This window comes from Seriola dumerili, unplaced genomic scaffold (genome assembly GCF_002260705.1).
Source record: "Seriola dumerili isolate Sdu_G_001 unplaced genomic scaffold, Sdu_1.0 BDQW01000149.1, whole genome shotgun sequence".
NCBI classification, from domain to species: Eukaryota; Metazoa; Chordata; class Actinopteri; order Carangiformes; family Carangidae; genus Seriola; species Seriola dumerili.
In genome coordinates this window covers 13,068,516-13,083,113 of record NW_019174404.1, presented here as the reverse complement: position 1 = coordinate 13,083,113, position 14,598 = coordinate 13,068,516, and the positions used below count along the sequence as shown (strand labels likewise).

The window sequence follows — 14,598 nt, the reverse complement described above, 5'->3', positions numbered from 1 at the left end:
AACTCAGCCTGCCATGCAGCAGATAACACAGTCAACTTTTCCACTGACCACTGATTACCATTACATTCACTTAATAAGTGTATTATAACTTATTACTGCAGTTTTCCTGTAATGTTCCTGTGTGAACTCATGGTGCCCCGTAGAATTATACTGATCCTGTCGTTTTATTGTTTTATTGTTATTTTTTCTATGATGGGCTATTAGGGGAAATTTCTAAATCTGATGTTTGGTCTAATATTAAAGGGAAATTCTAGCTTACTTATTTTACACAACGCTGAAATCTGATACATTTCCTCAAGTGATGGCACTTGAATGAACTGTTAGCAGTTGGGTTGCATTGTGGGTAATGTAGGTGCCAAGTTTTGGAAAGGAAGAATAAATGCATGTAAAAAAAAAAAAAAAAAAAAAAAAAAAGAAAAAAAGCAGCTGACACAGAAAATATGACCATATAACACCTGTTCTGAGGTCGTTACACTGATTTCCAGGAAATATTAGAATTGATTTTGTAATTTTAATGCTTGTTATTAAGGCCATACCTAGTCTGGCACCTCAATATCTATCTGACATGCTTAATGCGAACTATGGACCAGCTAGACCCCTCGGGCCAACTGGGGCAGGTTTCTTCCCCAGGTCTCCACAAAACTGATCAAACTGCCTTTAGCTTTTGTGCTCCAAGCCACTGGATGCTACACAATTATAATGCTCTAATGCTAAATCGTCTTTTAGAAAAAAAAACTGAAAACTGATCTTGATCATTTTATTTTATTAATGGTTCTTAATTCACATGCATCATTTATGTGTTTGTTTTAATTTGCGTTTATTTATGTCTGATGTTTTATCTGTACACTATCTACATAGTTTTTGTGGTTGCAACTTCCATGTAGCAAACACTTTGTGCTTCAACCTGGAATGAAAAGTGCTATATAAATAAAGCCTTGCTTGCTTGTGTTATAGAGGTGTTATGTCAACTTAATGGTTGTTTTTAATCGCTTAAGAAGCCATAAAAACAAAAATGGAGACAAGAGTCATAGCATCGCCCTACATTTCAAACATGAAGTCACACCAACAAAGGGGAGTAAGGGGCAGAAGAATATATTACTATTTTCTAAGTAAGACCATATGAAGTCCTTAGTCCTCAGTCTTGGAAGAATGATAAAGCCCTTTTACCTGTCACATCCAAAAAGTCCTTCAACCAATTTTAAATTTTAAAACAATTTGTTTCCAGTTCATTAGCATCCACTTAGCTGATAGAGAAGCCAGACTGATAAATAGGTGCAGGCTACCATTTTAAAATGAGCCAAGTAAACAAACTATTGCACATGGTTTGATAAGTATGTTGAGAACACAGTAGAGGTTTTCAAATACATCAGCCCAAAATATCCTCACCAGTGAACCATGCCTCCAGTGCATCAATGTACCCTCCACCTCCACCTCACAACCATACCTACATAAGTCTTTAAAACAAATTGCATTATAATGTCATATTAAGCAACTTACAATACATCTACTAAAATAATGCAGTGCAATATATTAATACAAAATACAAATAATACAAAAAATAATAAACTCTCCATTACAAGTTTCAGTGAAACTCAGAGAATAGGCTTTACACTTTATCAGATTGCATGTGAAGATAAATGAGTGTCAAGAAGTCTGTACATATTTGCTTAAGACTTCAAGCCATTATTTTAAATCAACACATATGTTAACATTTTGTTCATTTCTTCAAACAAAATCCAAAACCATGTTAAGTTTGTAATTACTGTAGTTGTAGATGATAAGATTACAGTAATTCTATTACTTCCACACCTTTTAAAACAATGGTGAACTAATAAGTGTTTTATGATGTGTGACAATTCTCAGTAATGAATTGTCTCTCAAAGCCAGTGTGTTGCTGAATGAAGCAAAAAAGTCATTTACCACTTCTTTCATCTCTCAGATGAAGGCAGCCCAAATAATAAAAAAGAAAAGTCTGTGAAAATGAGTACAAAAGCCATTTAATCTCTCTCATCTTCCTCTTAATAACTGCAAATTTCCCCTTGGGCCCATGGGAGAGGGCCTCTCTGTGCTGCTGCCACCTTATCTGTCGCCTCCATATTTCAGCATGCTGAGCGGCTCCCTCAGTACCCAGCCCCCGGCCTCCTCTCGCTGGGGCCTGTGGGGAAGCTGGGCTCATGGGCCCGCCATTGTTCTGGCCTGGGAGGGAAGTCCGGAGAGAGCCCTGAAAGCCGGAGAGTGGGAATAAAAAAAAAAAAAAAAAACTTGAGCCACTGCTTCATTAAGTGGCAGCCTTTCACAAGCAAACATATCAGAAACAGCCCCCTTTCAGAGGCAGTAATTAGCAATTTGGAAACCTTGCCCCCTCAGGATATACAGTTTCAATTTAGTCAGCAGCTTTAGATTCTTAGGCACTTAATATTCATTGTTTCTGCCATCTTCCCAATTTCTCGACGTACATTGTCTAGTCTTTCACTGGTGATAAAGTGTTTTATCTTTCATGTAATTCTTCTTTTCAATGAGCCCTCTGCAAGAGAAGTTAATTTTTATAAATAATTTTCTAAGGGATTTGCAAAGAATGTGAGGGATATGATAGCAAAGTGCTCTTCAGGAAGTTCCAGGCTGAATACGTATGGAGCTTGTGCTTGATTGATTAAGTCTGGCAGTAAACAGTGTATGGGAAAAGTTCCTGCAACTTAAGAGGAAATTATATTGCAGAGAAAACCCTCTACATCTGATGATATAGACCTAAAAGCAAGGGTTGTTCAAGTTTGAATGATAATGTTTACTACTGTGACCTCCATATACCAGCACAGACCTGCATCATGCAAAAAAAAAAAAGAAAAGAAAAAAGAAACATCTTCAGAGTTTGCAAGATTTGCAGCTTAACTGCAACTGGTACAATATTTACTTCTATTTTCCAATTACTGACATATGAGTACTGTTATCATTAATTATTTGCTTGTCTTTCTATCAGCATGGTAAACCCTTGGCATGGATTTAACAGCAAATGTTTGCAAACTGCTTATTAAGCTGAACCACATATCATACCTCAGGGGGAAAGACTGACACTTATCTTTGCCTCCATGGAGCCTTTGTTTCAAAATGCTACCACTTCCATTCATTTCCAATCAGCATTGTCTAATAGAAATAATTGATTTTTGCCTCTTCTCCACAAATGAAAAACACTTGTGATTAAACATTTTGTCTCCAAATCTAAATTCCAAGATTCCCATCAACACTTGAGAAAAATAGGCAACTCATTAAAGCGAAAAAAAAGAAAAAAAAAAAGAAGTAGCTAAGATGTGAAAAGAGGAGGCAGGGGATGAAATAATGAATGGAGTCCAAGTGAGCTATCTTTCCCAGGCAGAGCGCCACTAGGGATGCAAACTCTCAGCCACAAGAAATGAGCTACCTATCTGTGAAAAGAGTGACTGCTCCATCCTATTTGATTTGGCTCTCCTATCATCTCTTAAGAAGATGTCAGCCTTGCTTCTTCTATTGCTCTGAGCTTTTATCAACCCTGAGACGATTTCCCTGCAAAAAAAGAAAAAAAAATGAGGGGGGAGACGCATTTCAGTGCCTTTCAGGGAGCAACACTAAAGAATAAGTGTTATGCGATAAAAAGGGGGTTGTTAAATAGATCTGTCTATTTGTATGGTAATAATGATCGCTTAAAGACTCGGTGCTCCGTGACTTGTAGAACAAGGAAACAAATCTGTATTCACATATTGTGTTAACATGACTCTCCAAACGACCTTGTGAAACTTTCATACAGTAAAAAATGAGTTGGATTCTCAAGTTTTTTTTCTCTGTTTGTATCATTCTTTTCCCCCGTCCTTTCAGAGCAGAGGAGTCCCTGCACTGAGCAAACCTGTCCATCTCAAACAACCGTACACCGGGGCTCTTTGCATTTCAATTGATTACTTTGGTTTTTTGTGAGCACATCTGGTACATATGTGAAAGTCAATATTTAAATCAGTGTATTAGTGGAAGAAATTCACAACATGATGTTGTTAAATGTGTTTTCAATGAAAACTTTGCTTTTTTTTTATGTATGACACCTTTCTTATGTAAAGACGACTGACTACAGTGATTACAGCCCATTTCAAATAATACTGACAGCAATGGAAGATGACCATAGACTTTTTCACTTAAATAAAAGTGCCACAATTTCAACATAGTCTAGCACAAGAAAAAGTTTTCTTTTCAAAATTTTACTTGAAAGCAGCAAAATATATTAAAGTAAAAAAAAAAGTACAAGTATGTAATCAGGAGAATAGTCCATTCCAGCTAGGTCAAATGTTATATATTATTGAATTATTATTGTAATTATTATTAAATCTTTTTAATGTTGCACCTAGTAAAACTCGAGTAAATGCTCATTTGAAAGATGGTTTATATTTGGATTATGATGTGTTTTGTTTGAATTTTTTTTTTAGAAAACTTGCCAATCACTCACTAATACAAGTGTGTCCCAGTTTAACCATAACCATTAAAACCACAGCGATACCTGCTGACTGTCAAAAAGCCGACCCTGAGGTCTCTCATAGGATTCAAATGCCCCAGTTTTCTGTCCCCAGGTGGCAAAAGCCATTAACAAAATTATCTGGCCAATAAACCTCAGGAGCATTGTTTTGTTGTTGAGCAAATCAAAGAGTAAGTGGGGTTTGTTTGCTGCTCTGCATACGTGGAGACCCTCCTGTACATTGTTTCAGATGCATCGCTGTCATGGGTAGCCATGTTGATCTGCAAGGTGCATTTGATGTGTCAATTTAGCAGGTGCTGGGTTGACACGGAGCCTGTTGGATGATCCTTTATCTCCTCTTTGATGTGTGCTACATTAGATTTTCTGACTAGAAAAGGTTGTGCAGTTTCTCTGAAATAAAATAAACCTAGTGTAAATAATTCCTTCCTAAAGGCATATCAAAATGTCTGCTGACCTACTGCATTATGAATCAGGTCAGTGTTTATTCTCATTTTTGTGGATGAAACAGGAAGAGCAGTAGCAGCAGAGTCTACTACACAACAACCATTTTAACAACACAAAACGAGAGACAGAAAACTAACATGTCGTTTTTATCCTCCCTCCCAACTCATGCAGTGTAATATATGGAGTTACTAACAAATGTAGGAGTTACAGGGAAAAGCTGCTACACTTTCTTTGTGGACCTTTACTGGTTAATAGTGTGAAACACAACTTAACATAAACCTATGACCAAACGATAGATTGTACATATCAGGGAAGACCCACACATACATTCGCAAAATTGATCTCATGATAAGATGAGGACTAAGTCACATCATATGTCTCCACATTCTGTCATGACTCATCTGATTCTTCCCATAACTAAGAAGAGTTTAAAAATTATATTTGAATAAAAACAACCTTTATGGGTGTTTCTGTGGCCCAGTGGTCTGTGATGAATACCATGTAAGCGCAATGTCAGGTGTTCAAACACAGTTTGATCTTTTGTTCTCTTTACTTTTTTGGTCTGTTTCTACTGTCAAACTTCAAAATAAAAGCAAAATTTCACACTGCAAAAAATCTATCTGTTAATCATTTTTGGAAAAAGAAGCACACACCAGGAGAAATGGGTTGCATATATATCACCAGTTGAAAATAAACGCTTTTGTGTAATTTTCTTCTCTGTTTCAAAGTCTGTTAATGTTAATGAAATATGAACAAGACCAATTAAATGACACTGAGATGCAGGAACATTTTAAAATTTAACCAAGATACATGAGCAGTATTCAAGGTGTACAGACAGCATCCTTAAACTCCACCACGACAGAGTGCACTTTGTATTCATCCCTCAGAACGGTATTGCTCTTCACTACTCCTGAACAGAGGAGGAGGAGGAGGAGGAGGAGGAAGATGCAGACTACACGTAGCTCTCCAGGCCCTGCATGGAAAGCACTAGAGGTATGATTAGCCTGCTCAGTTTGGCTGATTAATCAGGGCCTGTTAGGTGGAAACAAGCATCATTTATGGCTGATTATCCTCCCAGAAGGCAAAATCTGAAGCAACAATCCACAGTGGAACTTTTCAACTTCCATTTAGACCTAAGGATTTCTATCTCTTTATTTCATTAATAAAAATGCTGCTCATACGCATGGTCTCATGAAGTTTCACATTTCGTGTATGAGTATTAGACTTAATTAAACTCTACAGGATACACAAGAGAAGTCATCCAGTTTGTTTTTCTATTTCAATTCTCCCTTTCAGACCAACAGCGCTAAAGACAGTCTGAAATTTAATTCTACCAAAATGAATAAATTCATATAATGACGGCTAAATTACTTTAAAATTACCATTCTATAGCCTGACACCCTCAGGCAGGAACATTTTCCTCATTCAAAGATTTAGGCTAAAGAGGACACTTGTCATCAAGTGACTTGAAATTAATTATATAGAAAGCTTGTAATATAACACTTTTTTTTTTTTACTAGTTGTGTTTTCATGTTTTCTCTGTATTTTTTGTTCAGTGTTTAGTTCAAGTATGTAAAGAACTATGGTAAATGACAATTGACAATAAATCCATCTAATTATTTAGATTTTTTTCCCAGAAATTTCACAAGTTCCCTTCTTAACTGTGATGATTTGCTGGTTCTCTCTGTTTTAATATAACTGTTAGATGAAGATTTTGAAGACGTCCTTTTGGACTCTAAGAAATTGTGATTGTGTTTTTCATTATTTTCTGAGGTTTTGCAGGTGACACAACTAAGCGATTCATCAAGGAAACAAACAGCAGATTCATTGACAATGAAAACAATCTTTAGTTGCAGCCCTTAGCACCATATAAATAAACATTGCAGAGCTGGTTCTCCGCTGTACATCCTCGAGCAAGAACAACATCCATCTCGAGCTGCAGCAGAAACTGAAGAACCAAAACTAACTCACTCACTAGAGGCTCTGCTCCAGTAACAGTGAAAGAAAGACTTCATGCAAAGTGTCTGTGACCTTTTACATTCAACTGAGCTTGATATTATAGTAATGCTGACACTTCCAAATTGGAAAGTGAACACCTATCACCCTGAGGACAGTTGCAATCACCCTTTTCATCTTCTACAGTTCATTCTCAATGAAGCTAGACCACAGTCTGACACAGGACTTTAACTTTCTACTCTGTCACTACAGCGACACTCAGAAGGTTTACTAACACAAACCAAAATATATTGAGTGTCTGAATGACACGTTTTTGTTTGATCATAGCCATGTGCATGCTGTGTTTTACCAGGAGCAACAATTTCTAAGACGTTTCCCTGTGAACAATAAGTGAAGAAGTCTCTGGTGGTCACACTGTCCTCGTCTCTGGTGGTTACACCGTCCTCGTCTCTGGTGGTCACACCGTCCTCGTCTCTGGTGGTCAGCTCTTTAATGTTCACACCACACCTTGTGCTATTGTCCAGCCCTGCAGCCCACTGTCAGCCTCAGAGTGGCCTTCCCCAGCCTGGTCACCGTTTCCATTTGTCTGCTGGGATAACTATAAAAATCTGTCAGGAGGCAGGGTGGGTTTTTTCGCTCAGCTCAGCCCAGCTGGCAGATTGAGAGCCCCCTGTAATGTACAAGTCTGTTTTTATTATTCTTGCTGGGGGAACACTATTTCATCAAGTGCATGATTCCACAGAGGAGAGGAGATAGCCCCGGCCCGGCTATATTTCTTCCAATCAAACATTCCAAGGGGAAAAAATGAGTGGGTGCCATCAAATCCCAGAATAATGCTGCCAGATTTTATGTAAAAAGAAGGACTGATGGACAAATACAGGAAGGCAAGACAAGTTTAATGACGTGTGTTCAGGAGCTGAGATTGGAAAACTGACAGAGAAAAGCAGCCTCTTTGCTGGAATATAAATTGTTGTGCGCTGTAAAAAGGCTTTTATCTGGAGTGAATATGGGACGTAATACACAGGTCAGGGTTAAGTCATTTTCTCCGGCAAGTTAAGCGAATAATGAAGGCGAGCCCGCGCGGAGAGGAGCACTGCTACTGCCAGTTTGTCTTCATTTATTATGCCAAATCTCATGATTTTGGCGTTGGCGCGGTGAGGGCTCTGGCGCGCACCGGTGGACGACATATCGCTTAATTTACACAAGGTAATGAAAGCAGGGAATGGGAGGACAAAACAATTTACCTGCTGACACGGGAAGAAGTGATTTGCGAACATGGGGGGTGAGCGAAAGAGCAGGCAGAGGGCCAGGGCCAAGGAGTGGAAGAGGCGCAGAGATAGGGGATGAGGGGAGGGGGGCACAGAGGGATAAAAAAAGGGAGGTGGAGGTAAAAACAAAAGGATGAAACTGACAGGCAGGGAGGCAGCTCAGGCTTCAGCCTCGGCTCCTTATGTGATGATGATGGCTTCAATGAGGCAACAGTAAACTCTCTCGCTCTGTCTCCAGAGGGATCACAGTCACACACAGTCACACACAGTCACACACACACACACACAAAAATACGTGCAATCAGGGGGCGAAATTGACCTCAAATCTGGAGGGTCTGTGCTGACAAGGCCCTTGTTTTACTCCTCCTTTCCCCCCCTAGTTGTAATCACTTATCAGAGAGCCACTTGTGTGGCAGGGATGGGCGGCTTCAACATCACTCTGCAGCCGCAACAGGTATTTTCTCTCAAAGACCAAATCTCTGTGCAACTGCACTGAATCTGTTGACCAGCTCAGTGAGCATGTGTTAGACTAATGTATGTTTTGATTTTTTCTAAATCAAAACTTAAAACGCAGAGTTGTAACTGGCATCATTTCAAATTTAAACGCAAACATGTCATCTAGCAGCATCATTTGCTCTGTATTCACACATACTGCCATTAGAGGCACAGAAGATACCCAGATTAGGATTACCTCACAAATGACCCAGATCTAAACTAGCTCTGACAACAGCCAATCACTCCACAGTATTGATGGATGCGTTCTAAAAGTGCACGATTGGCCATTCAGCTGATGGCCTTTCACACAAACAGAAAAGAGTCTGGCCGAGACTCCCTGACAATATGGCTGGAGCAGCACTGTAATTTTCCAATCACTAGCCCTTCAGGCCAGGCCACTCCTTAGGGCAGTAAGATCAGATGAGCTCCGGCATTTTCTTTTGTAAGAGGCCAAACTCTATTTGTCTGCTCACAGGAACAAAAACAATCAGGGAGCCAAGAGAGACCTGGCTTTTTGGTCTCTCTGGAGAAGGGCCAAAGACAGAGCTGGAGGGGGGGGGGGGGGGGCGACACACACACACACACACACACACACACACACATAACTGAGCCCCCCTCTCCCCTCCTTGCCCGCTGTGGGTGGTTGGTTCTGGTGATGATGAACGGGGACGCGGCTCAGCACCAGATCCCTGCTGTCAAGGCTCGCTGCAGGATGAGACAGAGAGAGGAAGTGTCACTCTCGGCGGGCCTGCTGGGCCAACCTGGACTCTGCTGAGTCCTGCTGCTCGAGTCTTCACAACAAATCAAACACCATAACACCCACCCCTCCCCAAACATGGCCACACACATAGCTAGGCCTCCTCTAACGTCTGGAAGAATGTGTCAGAAAACCTAACCAGACTTTTCAGCATGCTGCATCTGAATATCCGACTCTACCTGCTCTCCAAATGTTTGGTCATGACTGGACTGATATTTAGCAACAACCAAGAAGAGAAACTAGTTCCTGGGCTGAGGTTATAAGGGGGCTCCCCGCAGCCTCTCCTCTGTCCTCCGCCCCCCCGCCCCCCCGGCCACAGCTCTCTCCACAGGCTTGTTTCCCCTCGCAATGAGAGGTGACAGTGAACAGTGGAACTCGTCAGTGTGAATAACACGCAGTCACGCTTGGTGAGACCCTCTGGTGGAGCGCGACACACACACATACACACACACACACAGCACACACACTCGCACAGAAGGACGCACACACTGAGGCTCAAGGGCCCAGTGGTAGGGGCGCTGTCAACCTCAGTGCACTGCCTTCCATTACAGCTTAACCGGGAACAAATTGAGCAATCTGATGGGTTAAATTTGACATGTTTGCCCGTATGACCTGTGTTTGTCGTACAGTACAGTCTCCATCGTTTCACGTGGTGAAAAGAGTGAGTTACCGTACATATATGAGTTCTCAATGAATGTAATCAGCATAACTCTCGGATGATAACAAAGGTCAGAGTGACATTTTTCAAGTTTACAAACTCAGCTGAGCTCATATTACTGTACCATCAGGTCTGTGGTAATCACATGTCCCTCACTGAGGTGCCGTTCTCTCGAGTCTTGCAGTGTCCTTCAGCGGCACCTTATAAGAGCAGTCCATAACACAACCAGTGGTCAGGCTTAATTTATGCACTTTCTCTGTCCACTGCCCCATCAGCATATAGTATCACATAACTGCTAATGGGCTAATGGAGGAAGGAGGGAGGGAGCAGGAGCAGGGGGGAAGATGGCGATAGTTAGGGAAATGGAGCTCAGGTTCATCCAAACATTTAATAACTTATCCAATCTGGAGCGTTCACCTCTTACTGGGCTAATTATATCATTTAACTGGCCCGGACGAGAGGGACAGCGTGGACGCACTGTCTTACAGTGTCATCACATAATTATGACTTATGCCAGCGTGGCCTAGCAAGCTGGATGAAGTCAGCTTGCCATAAATTTTAATGATCACTTAGACAATACGAACATTCCCGGGGCTTCCGTGGAATTAGCAGGGAAATATGGACGCCATCGCACGGAGAAGCTAAAGTGTGAAAAGCAGAGTGTGTGTGTGTGCGTTCGTGCGTTCGTATGTGCGACATATTTGGGAAAGGTGAGTTTAGACTGGGCACACACGGCTGCTTGATTGTGTGGGATCAGGTTCTGTGGTCACTGGGCTGCTGGGAGGCCAACGTCAGGCCTGTCAGAGGGCTAAACACCCGAGTATAGTCTGTTTCAATGGAAAAACAGCAGCTGACACTCAACGCTCGCGGGCCAACTGTTGACCTCATTCTACGAATAAAACGTGGTCGGAGCAAAAGAAAGCCTGGTGTGACGAACATGGAAAGCTTTATTCCTCAGTGCAGCAGAAGTTTCTAATAACTTTCAAAAGTTGAAAAATAAAAGAGAAGAGGCCATAATGGTGGGAAAATAGATGGGGCATAATGAAAAGGGTTGAGTGTCTTTTTAAATAGCTGTAAAATGGCTAATTAGCCCTCTATGATTAATCATAGTGGTGGCATGCATTGGGAGGTTTGAGTCTCCTGGCGTTTAATAGTTTTCTGGTAAAATAATTTTACATTTCTGCTGTAATTAAGAAGTATTCAATGACCTTTGTGACCTCTGCGTGTGGTATGTGGAAATATTTTTACAAGTCAGCTTTTTATGTCCATAAATATGACATTTATTATATGATAATGCTTACAATAATATCAGTGTAAACCTATACTGCAGGATTGGGAATATTGATTTCAAGATGCAGGTGGCCTACCCAAATATTCTGCTCTTATGAAAAAAGGGGAGGGGAGAGCAGCCCAAAGAGAAGATGATCTCCCTTGCACTTAATATTAATGTCTGTTTTGGTGCTATCCTCTTTCAGGAGGACCCAGGTCCTGCGGTGGAGCGATTGAATGACAGAGATTACCTGTATGGAAAGCCCCGCGAGACAGCTGGTTGATAATGCATGACACAAAATTGTTTTTGTTTACTCACAGATGTAGCTTTGAGCCTGGTTTCGGTTTCTTGTTTTTTCTTCAGAAATCTGATTCACTGGACAGAAGTGGATTTAGGCGGGAGTCACGGGTCAGGAGGTCTGAACTGAGAGTCGACTGTGGCGTCTGGCTCCATAGGCACCCGTACCTTCTAGACCGGGGGGTCATCCACATCATATTCATCCCATTCAGCCTGTGTTGTCCTAGAGGGGATATAACATGAAAACATAATCTCACACCACAATTTCATTCCTTCAGCAGCATTAGATTAGATTGAAACTTCCCTGCACACTTTCCTGGGGCTGTCAAATGAGCTGTCAGTCATGTGTCAGAGCCGGCCCCTGCTCATCTGCTCTAATACATCACACAGCCTTTTATATGGATCAGTATGAGTGGGACTCTCTACACAAAAGCCAGCAGCTCCTCCGCTGGGACGCAGGGTGATTGATAACATTTCCCCAGCTCTTCACACTCATGCCCATTTGTATAGTTGGTTGGAGAAGGGCCTCTGGTGTCCACTGACATCTACAGTGCCCGTCATCGGCTTGCGGAGAACATGACATCAGCCTCGGAAACACAGATACATGCCAGGAATGGGCAGCTTTCCATTCATAAAGTACAGCGTGACAGCCATTGACAGATCACTTGTACCACACACTGATATTTGTATTTCCTGAAGAATAAAGGCGATACGGGAAACTAGCTCAGGTGACGTCAGCTATTAAATCAACTGTTTAACCCTCGTATTATCACAGCTGATAGATGTTTATTGCTCATTAATATGTTCGTACGGTTTTAATGCTTCAGAAATCCACAGCCGCTGACTCTACTTTGAGTGTTGAGATCACTGAGGGGAATCCTGAGCCTGTTTTGTGTACAGTCATATTGGCATATTGGCCGAGCTAATGGCCACTTGGCACATAGACAGCTATCCATCCCAATCTCAGCTTCACTAATCCAATTGAGGCAACCTGCTTGGCATGAGAGAGACTCATCTGTCTTTACTGTTCATTAATAGGGCTCCTCCTGCAGCTCAGAGCCCATTCACATTCCTTTGGATCGGCCCGAAAGTAAACCCTATCGCCGAAACACTGGATCTGTGCTGGAGATTCAGCAGAGAGGGGATAAGGGGGGGTGGATACATAATCACTTCTGAGATACATAATCACTGCTGTGTGGGGTAAAGTATCGGAAAATATGAAACCTCCCTTAGGGATGGACTACATATTTTCTGAGACAGTATAAAAACACTTTCTTATGCAGGTATGTGATTCAGCTCAATATCATGACGACCATGCTACAGTTTCTGTTTTTTCAAACCTGTCTCACCCGTGTCCTGAGTAAAGAGCGTTCATGAGATTTTTTTTTTCTTTCTGTGGCAGGGCTTTATGTCTAGCGGTGGAATGATAATAATGTTTCTAATCTGGTTACATTGCACACAGAATTGTCTTCCATGTTAATGATGGACCGGCCCCCTCCCTGCTCCACAGAGATGCTTACTTTCAATTTGTGTACTGTCATCTCCCCGCCACGCGGCTGAAATTGATGCACCCTCTTCCTTTTAATTAAATCAAAAAACAGTCGGAGGTCCAGGCAGGTGGGGGACCTGCTCCCATATACAGCCGTCACAAAGACCTGGCTGACTCCAGGACGAATCAGGGTTGCTCCTCTTCTCCTTTCTGTGTGTAACTGTGTGTTGTATGTGGAGCCAAGTTACTGTATCTATGAAACAGCACAAGTCAAGTCAATTAAACTGATTTAATAAATCTTTTCTTTAAATCTTTTAAATCTTAAGCAATTGGTTTTGTTGAGAAAAACTATTTTCTTTCAGATTCCACTACAACTTTCTCATAATATTGATTTCAGACAAAAAGCCAGTGGACATTTTCCCTGGTAAATAAATAAATAACAATCCCAGGAATCTTTCTCAGGTAGGTTTGCCCTCGGGCAGAGCTGGAGCCAAAGTCTAAGAAATGAGAGCGTAAAATTCCCACACATTAGAAGGCGGATAATTGGATTTCCTGTGTCCTGTACGGTGGGCGGTGTGGTTCCTGCAGCTGTGACATTATCAAGGTAACATAACCTGAAGGCTGTGGTGTAGCAGCACAGGCCCCGCAAGGCCTGTCCTCCAGTTCCACATCACTGCCTGCTTGGCTATTCATCCTGTGGACCCTGCAAATGAAATTATGGGAGGAAGAGCAAAGGACATTCTTTGGGAATTAATCCCATTTGTGCCTAAACCCACTTCAGATTTTTATAGTGAGGCCCTCTTTAGATGTAAGGCGCATTTACAATTAGACAAGGCCTTAGGAGGATTGAAAGAAATACTGTGAGTGTTGGTTTGTTTGGTGGGTAATTTGTAAACACAGGCAGGAAACTGAAATACTGACACTTAAAAAACTGAAAGTTATTCGTTTTTGAGACATTTCTGCACCAAATGCCGGGTGCTTTGACTTAAGTATCTCAATGCTTCATTAGTTTTATTATTACAGCATAGACAACAAGAAGAAGAAATGTAAATATATTAATTATGAGATAAATGAAAACTGCAAATATCTTCTATACTGCGACTGATAATCTGAAATAATGATTTGATGATGATAAATGATTACAGCGGCATAATTTACATACAGGGATTTTTTCAAAAATCATTATCATTATATTTCTAGAATCAGAGGATATTTTATATTACCATTGAAAAGATAAAGAATGCATTATTACACTTACAGTAATCTCTGCAGTCAAATCCCACGCAGCATTGACCCAAGGATCCCTGCGCACATTCAGTCTAGCAGTATGTTTTCTGTAATGAGGGAAAAACATAAAATGATTACACATACTTTATAAATTAATACTATAATATGTTTTAGAAGGGTATTGTACAGTTATCACTATAATTATTTCAAATAGGCTACTGGCTAAAAATCCTAAATCTAAAACTACAACG

General features: G+C 41.1%; 1 long non-coding RNA gene across 1 annotated transcript; it reads right to left on the bottom strand.

Annotated features, from left to right (window-relative positions):
- Positions 1–818: 818 nt before the first annotated feature.
- On the bottom strand, positions 819–14,455 carry LOC111226038. Its single transcript, XR_002665287.1, has 3 exons — positions 14,379–14,455; positions 11,653–11,854; positions 819–2,221 (listed from the first exon to the last, which is right to left on the bottom strand). It is a non-coding gene; the product is annotated as an uncharacterized LOC111226038 (long non-coding RNA).
- Positions 14,456–14,598: the final 143 nt, after the last annotated feature.